Consider the following 13,883-nt stretch of genomic DNA (forward strand, 5'->3'; position numbering starts at 1 on the left):
TAAGGCCTTCTGCAAACAAAAAAAGAGAGCCATTTCAAAGCAAAATTCCCTCAAAAGAAAAATTTCCACAAGTAATGATTTTTGTGGTAGTAAAGAGAAAGGAGTTATATGTTAATATATTTAAAAGCAAATTTGCAGTGGTATCTTGTGTATGATACCAAAAGCATAAGCAACAAACGAATAAAAAACTAGATGTATCGGGCTTCATAAAAATGAGAACCTTTGTGTATCAAAGACACCATCAACGGAGGGAGAGGCAACCCACACAGTGGGGAAAAATATTCACAAATCATCTATCTGATAAAAATCCAGAACATTAAAAAAAAGTCACCTATAATCAACAACAATAAAATAAGCAGCGTAATTTAAAAATGGGCAAAGGACTTGAACAGATATTCCTTTAAAGAAGATACAGTAATGGGCACTATATATGGGAAAAGATGTTCTGCATCACTAATAACTAGGGAAATGCCAATCAAAACCACAATGAGGGATCCCTGGGTGGCTCAATGGTTTGGCACCTGTCTTCAGCCTGGGGCATGATCCTGGAGTCCCAGGATGTAGTCCCACATCAGGCTCCCTGCATGGAGCCTGCTTCTCACTCTACCTGTGTCTCTGCCTCTCTCTCTCTCTCTCTCTCTCTCTCTCTCTCTCCCTCTCTCTCATGAATAAATAAATAAAATCTTTAAAAAAAAACAAAAAAAGAAAACCACAATGAGACAGTGCACGCCCATTTAATGGCTATTATCAAAACACAAAACAAACAAAACCCCAAAAATGACAAGTATTGGTGAGGATGTAGAGAACTTGCAATCCTGTGCTTTGTTGGTGAACATGTAAAATATTGCAGCTGCTGTGGAAAACAGTATGGTGGTTCCTCAAAAAATTAAAACATGAGATTACCAAATGATACAGCAATTCTACTTCTGGGCATATATTCAAAAAGAATTGAAAGCAAGGATTCACACAGATTTGTACATCTAGGTTCACAGCAGCTTTATTCCTAATACCCCAAAAATGGAAACAACACAAATGTCTATTAATCGATAAATGGATAAATAAAATGTGGCATATTCATATGATGTAATATTATTGAGCCGTAAAAAGGAAGAGATTCTGACATGTGCTACAACAAGGATGGACCTTGAAGACATTATGCTAAGTAAACAAAGTCAAAATGACAAATAGTGTGGGGCCCCTGGGTAGCTCAGTTGGCTGAGCCACTGACTCTTAATTTTGACTCAGGTCATGATCTCAGGGCTGTGAGATTAAGCCCCATGGCAGGCTGTATGCTGGGAATAGAATCTGCTTAAGATTCTCCCTCCCCCTCTCCCTCTGCTCCTCCCCGCCTGCGACCCTGCTCTCTCTCTCTCTCAAAATAAATAAGTAAAATCTTTTAAAAAAGACATATATTATATAACTCTACTTATGTGAGGTATCTAGAGTGGTTGGATTCATAGAGTCAGAACATGGAGGGGTGGTTGCTAGGGGCGGGAGGCAAAGGGGAATGGAGAGTTGCTATCTATTGGGTACAGTTTCAGTTTGGAAAGATGAAAGAGTTCTGGAGATAGATGGTGGTGGTTGCCCATATGTGTGAATATACTTAATGCCGCAGAACTCTACACTTAAAAAGGGTTACATGTTAAGTTAATACAATTAAAAAAAAGAAAGAAAGAAATATCTAGAGTAAGCCAAGTTCTAAGGAGTAACAGATGTCTGCCCAAGAGATAGGTGACTCCCATTCGCTTCTTTTTATTATCCATCTGCATGATGAAAACAAACATTCACACATTCTTCCATGGCTCAAGCATGGACCTGTAATCTGGTAGCAAGAACCCGAAGCCAATGTCAGCAAGTGTAGTAACAACAGTATGATCCTCTGTTGGCCCTAGACCCCCATCACTGCTTCCTCCTGGGCCAGAACATCACCTCTCTGCTCTCCCAGAGAGCTTGTAAAACAGATGACAATTCCTCCAGAACCCAAACACTGAAACCAAAATCGCACCGTCTGACCATCTCCTAACGTTAAGCAAATGGAAGGAGACTAAAAGGCATCAAACACCTCCAAGCCACCATGCCCTGTCAGAAGCTCGACTCTCTGCTACTTGTTGGCCTCAATTCTGAATCGATTGTTTGACTTGGAATGAACACTCTTAGAGATCTGGACTCGTGTGTGCTTCTTACTTTCTCAGAGAAGTTCTAAGGAATTTGAGGTTTCAGAGGAATTTGTCTTCCTCGATTTCAATTCTAAATTCTTCACCTTGGATTTTCTGGGTCACAATGAAATTGCTTTGCTTTTGGGGTTTTATTTTCCCACCCCTCTAACTGCTAATGAACAGTTAAGGTCACACAAAACAATACAGAAGGCAGATCTCAATCCCTCCTGGCAGGTACTCCTCAAGACCAGTTGTTATTTAGAATACCTACAGGGAGAAAAGAGCTTAAAAGATCAAGTCACACTGCACTTCCCCCACAAAGCAGTTCACAGCTGTACCACAGCTTCTGAGCAACTGCTCTCTGAGGAGACAGCAAGACTTCTGTTGTCCTGCAGGGTCCGCTCAGGTCACCATATGCGGCATGGATTAGAGAGTCCTGGTCCTCTATTACCAAGTGGGGCGAACTGGCCTTTCCATGCCACCCTCCCAAACTGAGGCTCTGTGCCATCACCTGACTCTTTTCAGTCTGTCTTAGGGAACAGGAGCAGACAACAGACTTCACAAAATGTGTAAAAGTTAACTTTTTAAAAAAAATTTGTGTGTAAGTTTTTAAATTAAAAGAGAGAGAACAATTCATTTTTCCATGTTTTCCTGGAGACGTGTCATAATGGAGTGGAAGAAAATGTATCCATCACGGAGAGGAGAAGTTTGGACTTGGTCTGAAGTTAGCTGAATTTTGAGACTTAACTAAAGTTACGCTTTAAGAAGAAAGTATCCCCCATGCATTGGTCAGGGGCTGTGCCCTAACCATGAGCCAAAACTGAGGAAGAGCCCCCCGGGGGAAAACAGCTGTCCCAAAACTCAAATGCGGCATCTGCGGTCCACAGAAGGGAGCAGAAAGGGGAAGCTCTTTCTGTCACGCATTTGTGCTTCTTGCATTTGGTGTCTGGCCCCATGGCCGCGCCAGGCAGCCACTCCAGTGAAACCGTGGCTCTGTTTGAGAGGCGGTGGCGGTGAGCCTTCATGACGTAGAGAAACTGAAGGGAATCCATTTTAGAAAGGTTCCATCTCTACTGTTTTTCCACTAGGAAAAACCACTAGGAAAAAGTGGAAAAACACTTTTCTCACGACCTGTTTACTCACGACCCATTTTTTGCCTTTGAATAAGCCAAAGAAGCTATGGTCCCATTTCGAGGAGAAGCAAGAAAGTTAGTTATTCTGAGTTTTGTCCCCAGATACTTGGTAACATCCAAGAGCCAGATCCCAAACATGTTCCAGGATGTTAGCTTCAAAGAAACCTTGGGTGATGCTGGCATCAATACCCCCACCTTTAGTAGTTTATGGAATAATACCTATTGTTCACCTGACATTCACCTTTGATGGACCCTACCGTGGGTTCCTGGAGGAACACGTGCCCTAGATCATTCCTTAATACAAACTCCTAACCCCAAGGAGTGACAAGACTCATTCTCCTTTCATTTCTGAGTCTCCCAGACACTGTCTGCTGTTCTCTACTGGTCCCTGACACTATACAATAAACTGTTTTCCATTTTCTCTGGCTCACATCTCATTTTCTTTTTTTTTTTTTAATTTTTTTATTTATTTATGATAGTCACACAGAATGAGAGAGAGAGAGAGAGAGAGGCAGAGACACAGGCAGAGGGAGAAGCAGGCTCCATGCACCAGGAGCCCGACGTGGGATTCGATCCTGGGTCTCCAGGATTGCGCCCTGGGCCAAAGGCAGGCACTAAACCATTGTGCCACCCAGGGATCCCACATCTCATTTTCAACCTGTGTGAAGCCAAGGACCACCTTGGCTGGCCTTGGGGGACCCTCCCCTGGGTTCCTGGACCCAGCCTGCCTACATCACTCACCTACCCTATTCTAACCTGCCCACTCAGCAGCACCCACATACTCCAGACATGGGCCCAGAGACTTCCTAGTTACGTTCATGCATTCAGAACAGGCCTTCTAACTTCCCCATCTGATAAATAAGGAAACATATACAGAAGAGGTTTTTTAGCTGCTGAAGATCAAACCAAGGAATGACTAGATCTCAAGACAAGATCCTTAGTCTCCAGATGAGCTACTCCTTCCACCATTGGGGCTACCTACTGGAGTTGTAGTGGGGAAAGTATGCTCTCTCACTCAAGAAACATTTCTTTGTTTCACTGCAGAGCACGCTAAAAAAATTTTAAATGTGATGGATTTTGTGACATCTGTATCACTTTCAATGCTTTTCTTTGGCACCAGGATTAGAAAACACAAACATTTACCTCAAATTGATACAGTTCTAGTTGTGGGCTGCTACACTCATGGGTAGTGCTGGTGTTTCATACTTGGGGGATTTCGCCAACCTCCCACAACACAGCACAAAACACACTGAAAGTAAAACTTGAACTGAATCAATGGAGTGAAACTCCCCAAAAGTCGATCTCCCCTTCAGTCATTTTGGTTCATCTCGACTTCTTTCCTCAGCTGTGGGCCCCCCACTGGGCCTTCAGTGATCATTCTGAGGTCTGACACTGACCACCCACAAGCATCTTCACTTTCCCTAGCCGCTCAGCAGCCAACAATTGCTAGGGCAAAAGAGAATGATCGGGAAGGCCACTGGCCACTGCACACGGCTTCTTTTTTGTGTGGGTACAGTGGCCAGAGCCAGGCAGAGGCCTGGTCATCTCCCCACATCTCAGAGAGCATGCCGAAGAAGAAATGGTACAGTGGTCCCCAGCATACACTCAAGGGGGTTTGCTCTGCCAGAAGTCTTACTTGTGATGGATCCAACTCCTAGGCAGAGATTGGGAAGCTGCTTCTCTTTTAAAGAACTGGTTCTTTGAAATCAGTGACAAAATTTGCCTGGGCTTCACAGTCATTTCTTTACTCACTGACACTTTGTTGTGAAAATCTTCCTGTCAGGCCTTGTTTGCCATCCTTCTCGGCCATAGAGCCTGACACATTCACCATCAAAGCAGAGAACATATCAGCCCCTTAACAGATAAAAACATTGTGGTCTCCCATATGTGCCAGTGAATAAATCTGCACACCACTGGACCCTAATTTCATGATTCCATTTCTGCAAGTAGTTACAACCTGGTAAAAAAATGAAAAATGCTCTTCCAAATTCTCTGGCTAGATAAGAGTTTCCTTAGGTCAAGCTATAAGAAATCTTTCTTGGATAGAGAGTTAATACTTCTCTGTCCACCACCACACTCGAACTCTGGACAAATTCAGAAAGATCAGAGTTTGGTCCCCGAGGGAGAGGGCTACACATAAGCACATGTTCGAAATTTTAAAAGCAAATTGAAGGGATCACTTTCAGAAGATCTCTGGATTTCATAACAGCACAATATCCCCAACCAAAGACAGTTATGCTGGAAGGTGACAATTGGACCCAAAGGGTTACCTTATGGAATGATCACAACCATAAAAATTAAACTCTACAGAAGCGATGGGCTGTGGGGAGGCCCTCCGAATGGTCCCCAGTGGCTGCACAAACAAAACTCCGAAGCATCATTTACATACTCCTTGAAAGAAAGGCAAGGATTTTTTTTTCCCTAGCACTAGCTTGGCAGAGCTCCACCTCATAAGCTTTTTTGTTTTTGCTTTTGAACCATGGAAGAAAAATGCCTTTGCTGCAGGCAGGTCTTCACCAAAATAAAAGTAAACCATCTGGCCAGCTCTCCTGAGGAAGCCTCTGCACCTGAATCCATGGCTGGGCTAGATGGAATCATCACCCTTCCTGGAGGAGGACCTCTTCTCCCTGGTGTGAGGAACCACCTCGCCTCTCTTAGCCAGTGCTGCCTTGCTAGCTCAGGGCCTCCATTACTTACCTTCTCACAGAGTCTCCTCACTACTTCCCCAGGAGCTAGGGGGCCAACTCTTCGAAATCTGAAAAATCCAAAGGAGAAACTGTGCGAGCTCCTCCCTTACCTCCTGTCCTCTCAACATTAGTTTTCACTCCCTGCTGACTATTTCACTGCACATAAGCACTTCTACTGGAGGAAAGATAGGGTACCCTGGGGAAGTTTTAAGCAAGCAGTGATGCTCCCTTGCAGTCTTGCTGGTATATGGCAGATGACAAAGTCAAGATTATCCATGTGAGTGAAGGTTGGGAGTGTGGGTCAGGCTCACTGTTTCATGTGATTCTTACATCTCTGTAGTTCTGAATCATCTTGAAATTAATCAGATCCACAAAGATTTAAGTTCCTAGCCTTTTTTTTTTTTTTTTTTTTTTGAAGAAGATAGAAAAAGTCAGCATGTCCTGGTCTGTTCAGACTGTCATACCAAAACACCACAGACTGGGTGACTTAACAGAAATTGATTTCTCATAGTTGTGCATGCCAGGAAGTCCAAGAACAAAAACAAGGCACTGGCCAGTTTCTGGTAAGAGCTCCCCTCCTGACTCACAGATGGCCTCTTCCCTCTCTTCTTAGACAATGAAAAGAAGATGCTCTGGTGTCTCTTCCTCTTCCCTAGAAAGCCATCAGCTCTATTGGATTAGAATCCCACATTATGACCCCGTTTCACCTTTATCACCTCCTCATAAGCCCTATGTCCAAATATGGTCACACTGAAGGACAAGGCTTCCATATATGAATTTTGGGAGATACATTTCAGTCCATAGTATTATGCTTGACCATTTGGGAACTGAAAGGTAATTAATACAGGTCCTATGTGCTCAAGAAGATTAAATGCTAGACTCTATTTATTCTAGAAATTGAAGGGCCCTCAAAGTTTATGCAGTCTCTTCCCATAAGCTCCAAGGATTCCTCCCAGATACACTCCAAAAATGTGCCTCCTGAAGAGGTGGTTGGCTATTTTACTCTGCTTCACAAAAAGAGAGAGGCACAGAGATTTGAGGTGGTCTGTGGCACTGATTATGAGATAACACAGAGGAATTATATTCAAACTGTGGCTGAGTCTCCAAAGGAAGTTTTGAGGTGCTAATGTCTACAATCACCTGACTCCTAACACTGACAGGGCAGTACTTCTCAGGCCAACATGTTTATAAAGGCTTCTCGATTCAGAAGATAGGAGGATTATTATCTGGAAGCTTGTCCCCAAGCCAAGATCAGGACAGTAGTTGGTGAGAGAGGGGAACTTTGTTTTTTCCTGAAGTATGAAGGCAGAGTTTGTACATTAATTAATTTGACAAGGTCAACATCCAAAATAGTACCCCATCTTAAAGACCTCAGACTCATGGGATGCCTGGGTGGCTCAGCAGTTGAGCGCCTGCCTTCGGCCCAGGGTGTGATCCTGGAGTTCCAGGACTGAGTCCCACATCAGGCTCCCTGCACAGGGCCCACTTCTCTCTCTGCCTGTGTCTCTGCCTCTCTCTCTCTCTCTCTCTGTGTGTGTGTGTCTCTCATGAATGAATGAATGAATGAATGAATGAATAAATAAATAAATCTTTAAAAAAAATAAAGACCTAGACCTAAGATGCCCTGCACCAGGTCTCTGCAAATGCCTCCCTGGAATTAAAAAGAGAAGTGATCTTAATCAATAAATCCTTGAGTTGAAATTAATCAGATACAAATAAACAAATAAAACTTACTGAGCATTTATTATATGCCATATACAGTCTTTTACATTCATTACATCAGTTAATCCTCATAACAGGTCCATGAGGTCCATGGTCCTCATAACAGGTCCATAACAGCTACCATCATTACTCTAACTTAATTGATAAAGAAACTGAACTCTAGAGTAAGTGGTGCAGGGTCATACATCTAGTACATATTGGGATAAACCAGGATTTAAAACCAGGAAGTCTGGTTCTAGAACCCACACTCTAACCCACTACATTATAGCACAATTGGGCCTTAGTTTTTCAAGTACCTTTGTTCACTGGACATAGCAGTCAGTGCTTGAAATGTGTACTAGGATGCAAACTCAGGAGGGTAGGAACCTTGTTTATCTTAGGTAACACCCCTTTCCTACCAAGGAAAAATCACATGGAAGGTAACAGGTGCTCAACGAATGTTTATTGGATAAATAAATAACAGATTATGTTAGATTTAATTAAATTAGCACTATTCTCCTCATTGTCTTCCCATTTTAATGTGATTTTCTACCCCTATCATCACTGGTAATCTTTCACTATCCACTGCCAATTGAATTTAAGCAGCTTCCAAAGATTTTCCAACTTGGCTCCAACCTACATGTCTGACCTCATGTGTTGATGCTCCATTATAAAACACTCCACTCTAGGCACCCCTGCCTGTCCCTGCCCCTGCCCCTCCCGCTCTGACCCTGGTGGTGTGCCTTTCTACCAACTGGGATAGTCTCTCAGTCTTCTCTGATTATATGAACCTCACTTAGCTTTCAAAGTCCAGTCTTCTCTCATCACCAAAGTCAGTGATTTCTCCTTCTCCTAAGAAGTACTCACTTGGAATCTATCACCTGTTTCTTCAACCTTTCCTGTCTTCACAAATAGACAGAGGGCAGGAGCCATGCTTTGTCATTTTGCTCTTTTCCCCAACATACAGTAAAAGCTGGACTCAGACACATCAAGAGCAGAGATTGACCGACTGATGCAGATACATCCCATCTAAATGCAAAACACCTACTGATGTGTTTTCTTTTAAATAAAAATAAAAAAAAACTTCAGTGAGGTAAAATTCACATGACCTAGAATTCTTCATTTTAACCACACTATGTAAACATCACCATTACCTAGTTCTAGAACATTTTCATCACCCCAGAAGGAAACCCCATACCAATGATATAACCACTCCCCATTTCCTCCTCTCCTGGCCCCTGACAGCCACTAATCTATTTTCTGGCTCTATGGATTTGCCAATTCTGGACATTTCATATAAATAGGATTATATAGTATGTGATCATTTGTATCTGGTGCCTTTCACTTAGCATCATGTTTTCAAGGTTTATCCACATCGTTGATAGCACGTATCATATTTCATTCTTAATGAATGAGTAATATTCCATTGTATGGATATATGACATTTTCTTCATCCAGTCTCCAGTCAATAGTCAGTGGAAATTTGGGTTGTTTCCATCTTGTGGTTATTGTGAATAATACTGATATAACCATTTGTGTACAAGTTTTTATTGGAACACATTTTTTAAAAAGATTTATTTATTTATTTCAGAGAGAGAGCATATGCACAGTGGGGAGAGGCAGAGGGAGAGGGAGAGTCTGAAGCAGATTACTCGCTGAGCAGAGAGCCCCATGTGAAGCTCGATCTCACCACCCTGAGATCACAACCTGAGCTGAAACCAAGAGTCCGAGGCTCAACCAATTCTGCCACCCAGGCGTCCTGGAATACTTTCATTCTGCTGATATCCTACTAGGAGGAAAGAACAAATTCATTAACTAAAAGCCTTATCCTGATTCCATAGTAGGTATAAAACTATCCTTTTAGTATAATACTATCTTCATTTAAAAATATTCATGCCTGTGAGTAAATTGAACTGTCATATTTTAGAATATTTTAAATTTCTTATAGCTTATGTTTTGTGTTAGGAACTATTTTCTAACTTTTGTATTTAATTAATAGGATCTTACTTAAGCCCTTGGATGATTCTTTCATAAAAGACATAAGCAAACCTTACTCCTGTTAATTATTCCCTATTTTAAGATTATTCAATAATAATAACTAATATTGACTAAGTACTTACTATGTGCCTACCCCTAGGCTAAACCTAACTCTCTTCTGGGTACATACTGTTCGCATTTCCCAGGTAATGGAAAGAGGCTTGGAGAGTTTACGTAGCCTGCCCAAGGTCATGAAGGTCCAAGGGGGTAGAGACGAGATCCTGAGCCAGGTTGTCACATGTCATATGGCAAATCAGAAGGCCAGCCAGGACTAGACCCAGACCAAAAATTTTGTCTCTTAATTCATTACTTTAATCCCATGTGTTTGTGTAAATCAACAGTTAGCCTTCAAGTCTATTACCTAAAGGGAGTGTACAAAATGGATACACAGACATCTCACAGATGTGCTAGAACCATTTCAAAGCCAACAACTCCAAATTCTCCTTCAAAACAAAATCTCCTGTTTTCTCTGAGTCTACTAGCTCCACATTGTAACAGCAAGTTAGAACGTTCTACAGGTATGATGACCTGCATTGGTAATGGCTGATATCCTTTAGTTAGAAATAGCACGACAAGCAGCTCTTATGCCAGAAGCATCCTTTTGCTTATGAGGATGCTCCACTTTCAGACGTGTCACTTCTGGAGCTCACTGTGGTGCTCAGGAGGTGATGGCAGAAATAGGCAAGAGAGAGGAGCCTAAGACTTCACTCCTCCTACCAGTTTGCCTCAGTTAGCAAAATGGGAGAAAAAAAATAAATAAAAGCATTCCAATATTAGACTTTAGGAAAGGTGTTGTCTAAAGATAAAGGAAAAATATATATAATCTACAGAGTCTTTCTCTGATTTTTCCTGATAGATTACAATGAAGGAAGTGAATAGTGGGGATGAGATTTGTTAGTTGGCCAACTTGGAGAGGAGTGCTTGTGTTTTAGATTTTCAAGAATAGGACTAGCACTGTTGATTTCTTAGGCACTGGATTTGCTGCCTAGAAAAGTAAAAACATCAACTATGCTGCTGGTCCACTGCTTTCTGACACAGGGCTCTACAGCTATGGAAGGAAGGGCAAATTAATGGATATTCAAAGCTCCAAGCCTTCCCAGTTCCACCAAGATCCAAATTATATGACAGGTTGCCAGAGTTTCCCGTTTTCTTTTCTTTTTAAGATTTTTTTATTTATTCATGAGAGACACACACACAGAGAGAGAGAGAGAGAGAGAGAGAGAGAGAGAGAGGCAGAGACACAGGCAGAGGGAGAAGCAGGCTCCACACAGGGAGCCCAATGCGGGACTCCATCCCTGGACTCCAGGATCACGCCCTGGGCCGAAGGCAGGCGCTAAACCACTGAGCCGCTGAGCCACCCAGGGATCCCCGAGTTTACTGTTTTCTATCACTCCTATACAGCTTTAATTCTATACTAACTATTATGCTTTAAAAATTTTTTAGTTTTTTTATTTAATATAAAATCCATACAAAAAAGGACACAAAATTGAACAGCTCAACACATTTTCACAAAATGAACACACACATAACTGACACACTTAGTAAACAGAACAACATTTGCATTTCAGAAGCCCTCCTTGGGGCAGGGTTTAATTCTGACACTAAACAAAGTCCCAGTAAACATTCTGTGCCTTAAAAAAAAGCATTTAGAGCTACTTGGGACACAACCACAATAAAAGATGTCATATCTCTTCCTATTTTTTCAACAAAAGCTGCATCAACACAGAACTTTAAGTAGAGCACAGGTACCCATCCCTCAGAGCACTGAGGAACAAGCCTCTCCAAATCACAGGGATGAAGCCTAATGACAATGAAGGGAAAATTAATTAGCTAATCAGGAGCATGTTTAACACAATCCTTTTGCCACCTGCAAAGAACAGTCTTCTCTTCCCCTTCTCCACTTCAAAGGCACCTACATCACTGGTAAAACCAAATAACCACTCAATAAAGTATAAACAAACTGTAAGAGGAGGGAGAACAGAAATATAATGAAGAAAATAAAGCCACTTGCCTCACTGCAATCCACTTACTTCTCCTTCTTTAATGGATTTACAATGATAGTCTATCATCAAGGTGCAATGACAGACTTAATTATAAGGAGTTCTAAGTGACCTCAGGAAAATCATATATTGCCCTCTCCTGGGTACAAACCTCCTTAAGCCTAATCCTCCCAGTTAGGAAACCTCTTATCTCAGAGACAAAAAGATTCCTACTGGCCAAGGAGCACCAGCTGCTTGAACACTCTTTGTAAATGGGCTCTCCACAGCCCACGCCATCCAGAAAAGGCTTTCCACATTTCACCTCACTCAAGGCTACATTCTGTGACTAACTAAAAAAAAAAAGAAAGAAAGAAAAAATAGCCACCTACAAATATCCACAGGAACCAGGGACTAATTTTCCTTTTGAAGGAAACGCAGAGTCAAAGGCTGAATGAATGACATACTTTTTCATAAAGGGAGTAATCAGGCTAAATGAGCAGTCCTGTGCAATAAGTTCGTGACCTTGCTGAGGCTATGACCTTGAATTTGAATCCTGGGACACAAAGAATGTAGCCAATTGTTGAACACTGGATTAGGTCTTTACAGGAAGTTTGCAAGCCTTTCCATCCGGGGCTAGAATCCAGTTTGGAAGTTGGGGGTGAGGGGAGATATCAAAATGATATCAAGAAATCCCCCAATATCATAACTGTCCAAATAGATCAATAATTTTCTTTTTTCTTTTATATTTTAAAGATGTTATTTAGATATGAGAGACACAGAGAGAGGCAGAGATATAGGCAGAGGGAGAAGCAGGCTTCCCGTGAGGAGCCTGATGCAGAACTCGATTCCAGGACCCTGGGATCACAACCCAAGCCCAAGGCAGACAGACACTCAACCACTGAGACACCCAGGTGTGCCTAGATCAATAATTTTCTAATGGAATTAACTATATCTCAATCAAAGAAGAAAAAATTTCTCAATTTCAAATCTTATATCTGAATCTAGACTTGGAAGCATTATGAACGCATCGTGATATATATATATATATACATATATATATATATACACACACTAACCACACCCTGGAACAAAGAATCATTCTATGAGGTCATAGGGCTTGATTTATGCTTTCAGATCAAAAACCTGTTTTTGATAAACCTGGAGAAAAGAGACAGAGAAATGTGCCTTTGCATGGGCAGAGAGGTCTTTTTTATTTTTAAAATTAATAAAACCCTGCAATAAGTCAGGGGAACAAACTCAGAAACAATTCTTCATTGGCCATATATCAACTGGGAGTTCTAACAGACTAGTTCCCCTAACACCACGTCTCATGCTCCCAAACCAGATTAATGATGCTTCCACAGAATTACTTTCTTCCTTCCCAAATCCTACCTCAGACACATTGCTGCAAGTAGTTTAACTGTGAAAGGCCTTGACCTCCTTTCTTTGTCTCTCCGATTCAAGTGTGTCTGTTTCCTTGGGGCTACCAAGCTCAGTTGGATGGCTGGCCAGAGCAGAATGTAGCATCAGCCAACGCGGGAACAATGGGCCCCTTTCTCTGGCTGTCACATGAACAGCGTTGTGTTACAGCCATTGTCCCTCCAAGCAGAGAGGGAAAGGCACGGGTTCTCACAGGCTAGCTATTTTCCGTGACCCCCTCTGACAGAGTCACTAAAATATTTTAAAAGGAGGAGGAAGAAAAGGAAAAAAAAGAGTTGTACCTTGTGAATGGAGCAACGGAGCCCTAACAAGGATTATGGTGCATCCATGGACCACCTGTATCAGAATACCTTGTCAAGAATACACATCTCTGGGCCCCACAACATACCTACTATGTCCAAATCATTAGAGGGAAGCCAGTATCTGCTGGTTTTTCTCAGGCCTCTGTTTGAAAACAGGCTTGCACACAAGCCTTGCTAATCTCACTGAAGGCCTGAATGTGCATATCTCTCTGTTCAAGAGAGGCACAGGAGATGGGGGATAGTTTATATCATGGGTACAAAAATCTCAGTGAGGGGGAAACACCAGGAGAAGACAGGTTAGAATGATCAGAATGATCAGGGCACAAGGGACGTGGAGAATGAGGCCAGAAATTTAAAAAGAAATCTCTGGTCAAAAGGTAATGGGAATTTGAGGGTAGAGCCAGCAACAGAAACAAAGAGGGAGGTGCAGGAAAAGTTGCAGGAAGAC

At 42.0% G+C, this 13,883-nt stretch overlaps 1 protein-coding gene across 1 annotated transcript in view; it reads right to left on the reverse strand.

Annotated features, from left to right (window-relative positions):
• MEGF10 (multiple EGF like domains 10) overlaps positions 1-13,883 on the reverse strand; it is a 339,552-nt gene that overhangs the window by 150,071 nt on the left and 175,598 nt on the right. The window lies entirely within an intron of this gene.

Source organism: Nyctereutes procyonoides, unplaced genomic scaffold, assembly GCF_905146905.1.
Source record: "Nyctereutes procyonoides isolate TBG_1078 unplaced genomic scaffold, NYPRO_anot_genome, whole genome shotgun sequence".
NCBI lineage: Eukaryota > Metazoa > Chordata > Mammalia > Carnivora > Canidae > Nyctereutes > Nyctereutes procyonoides.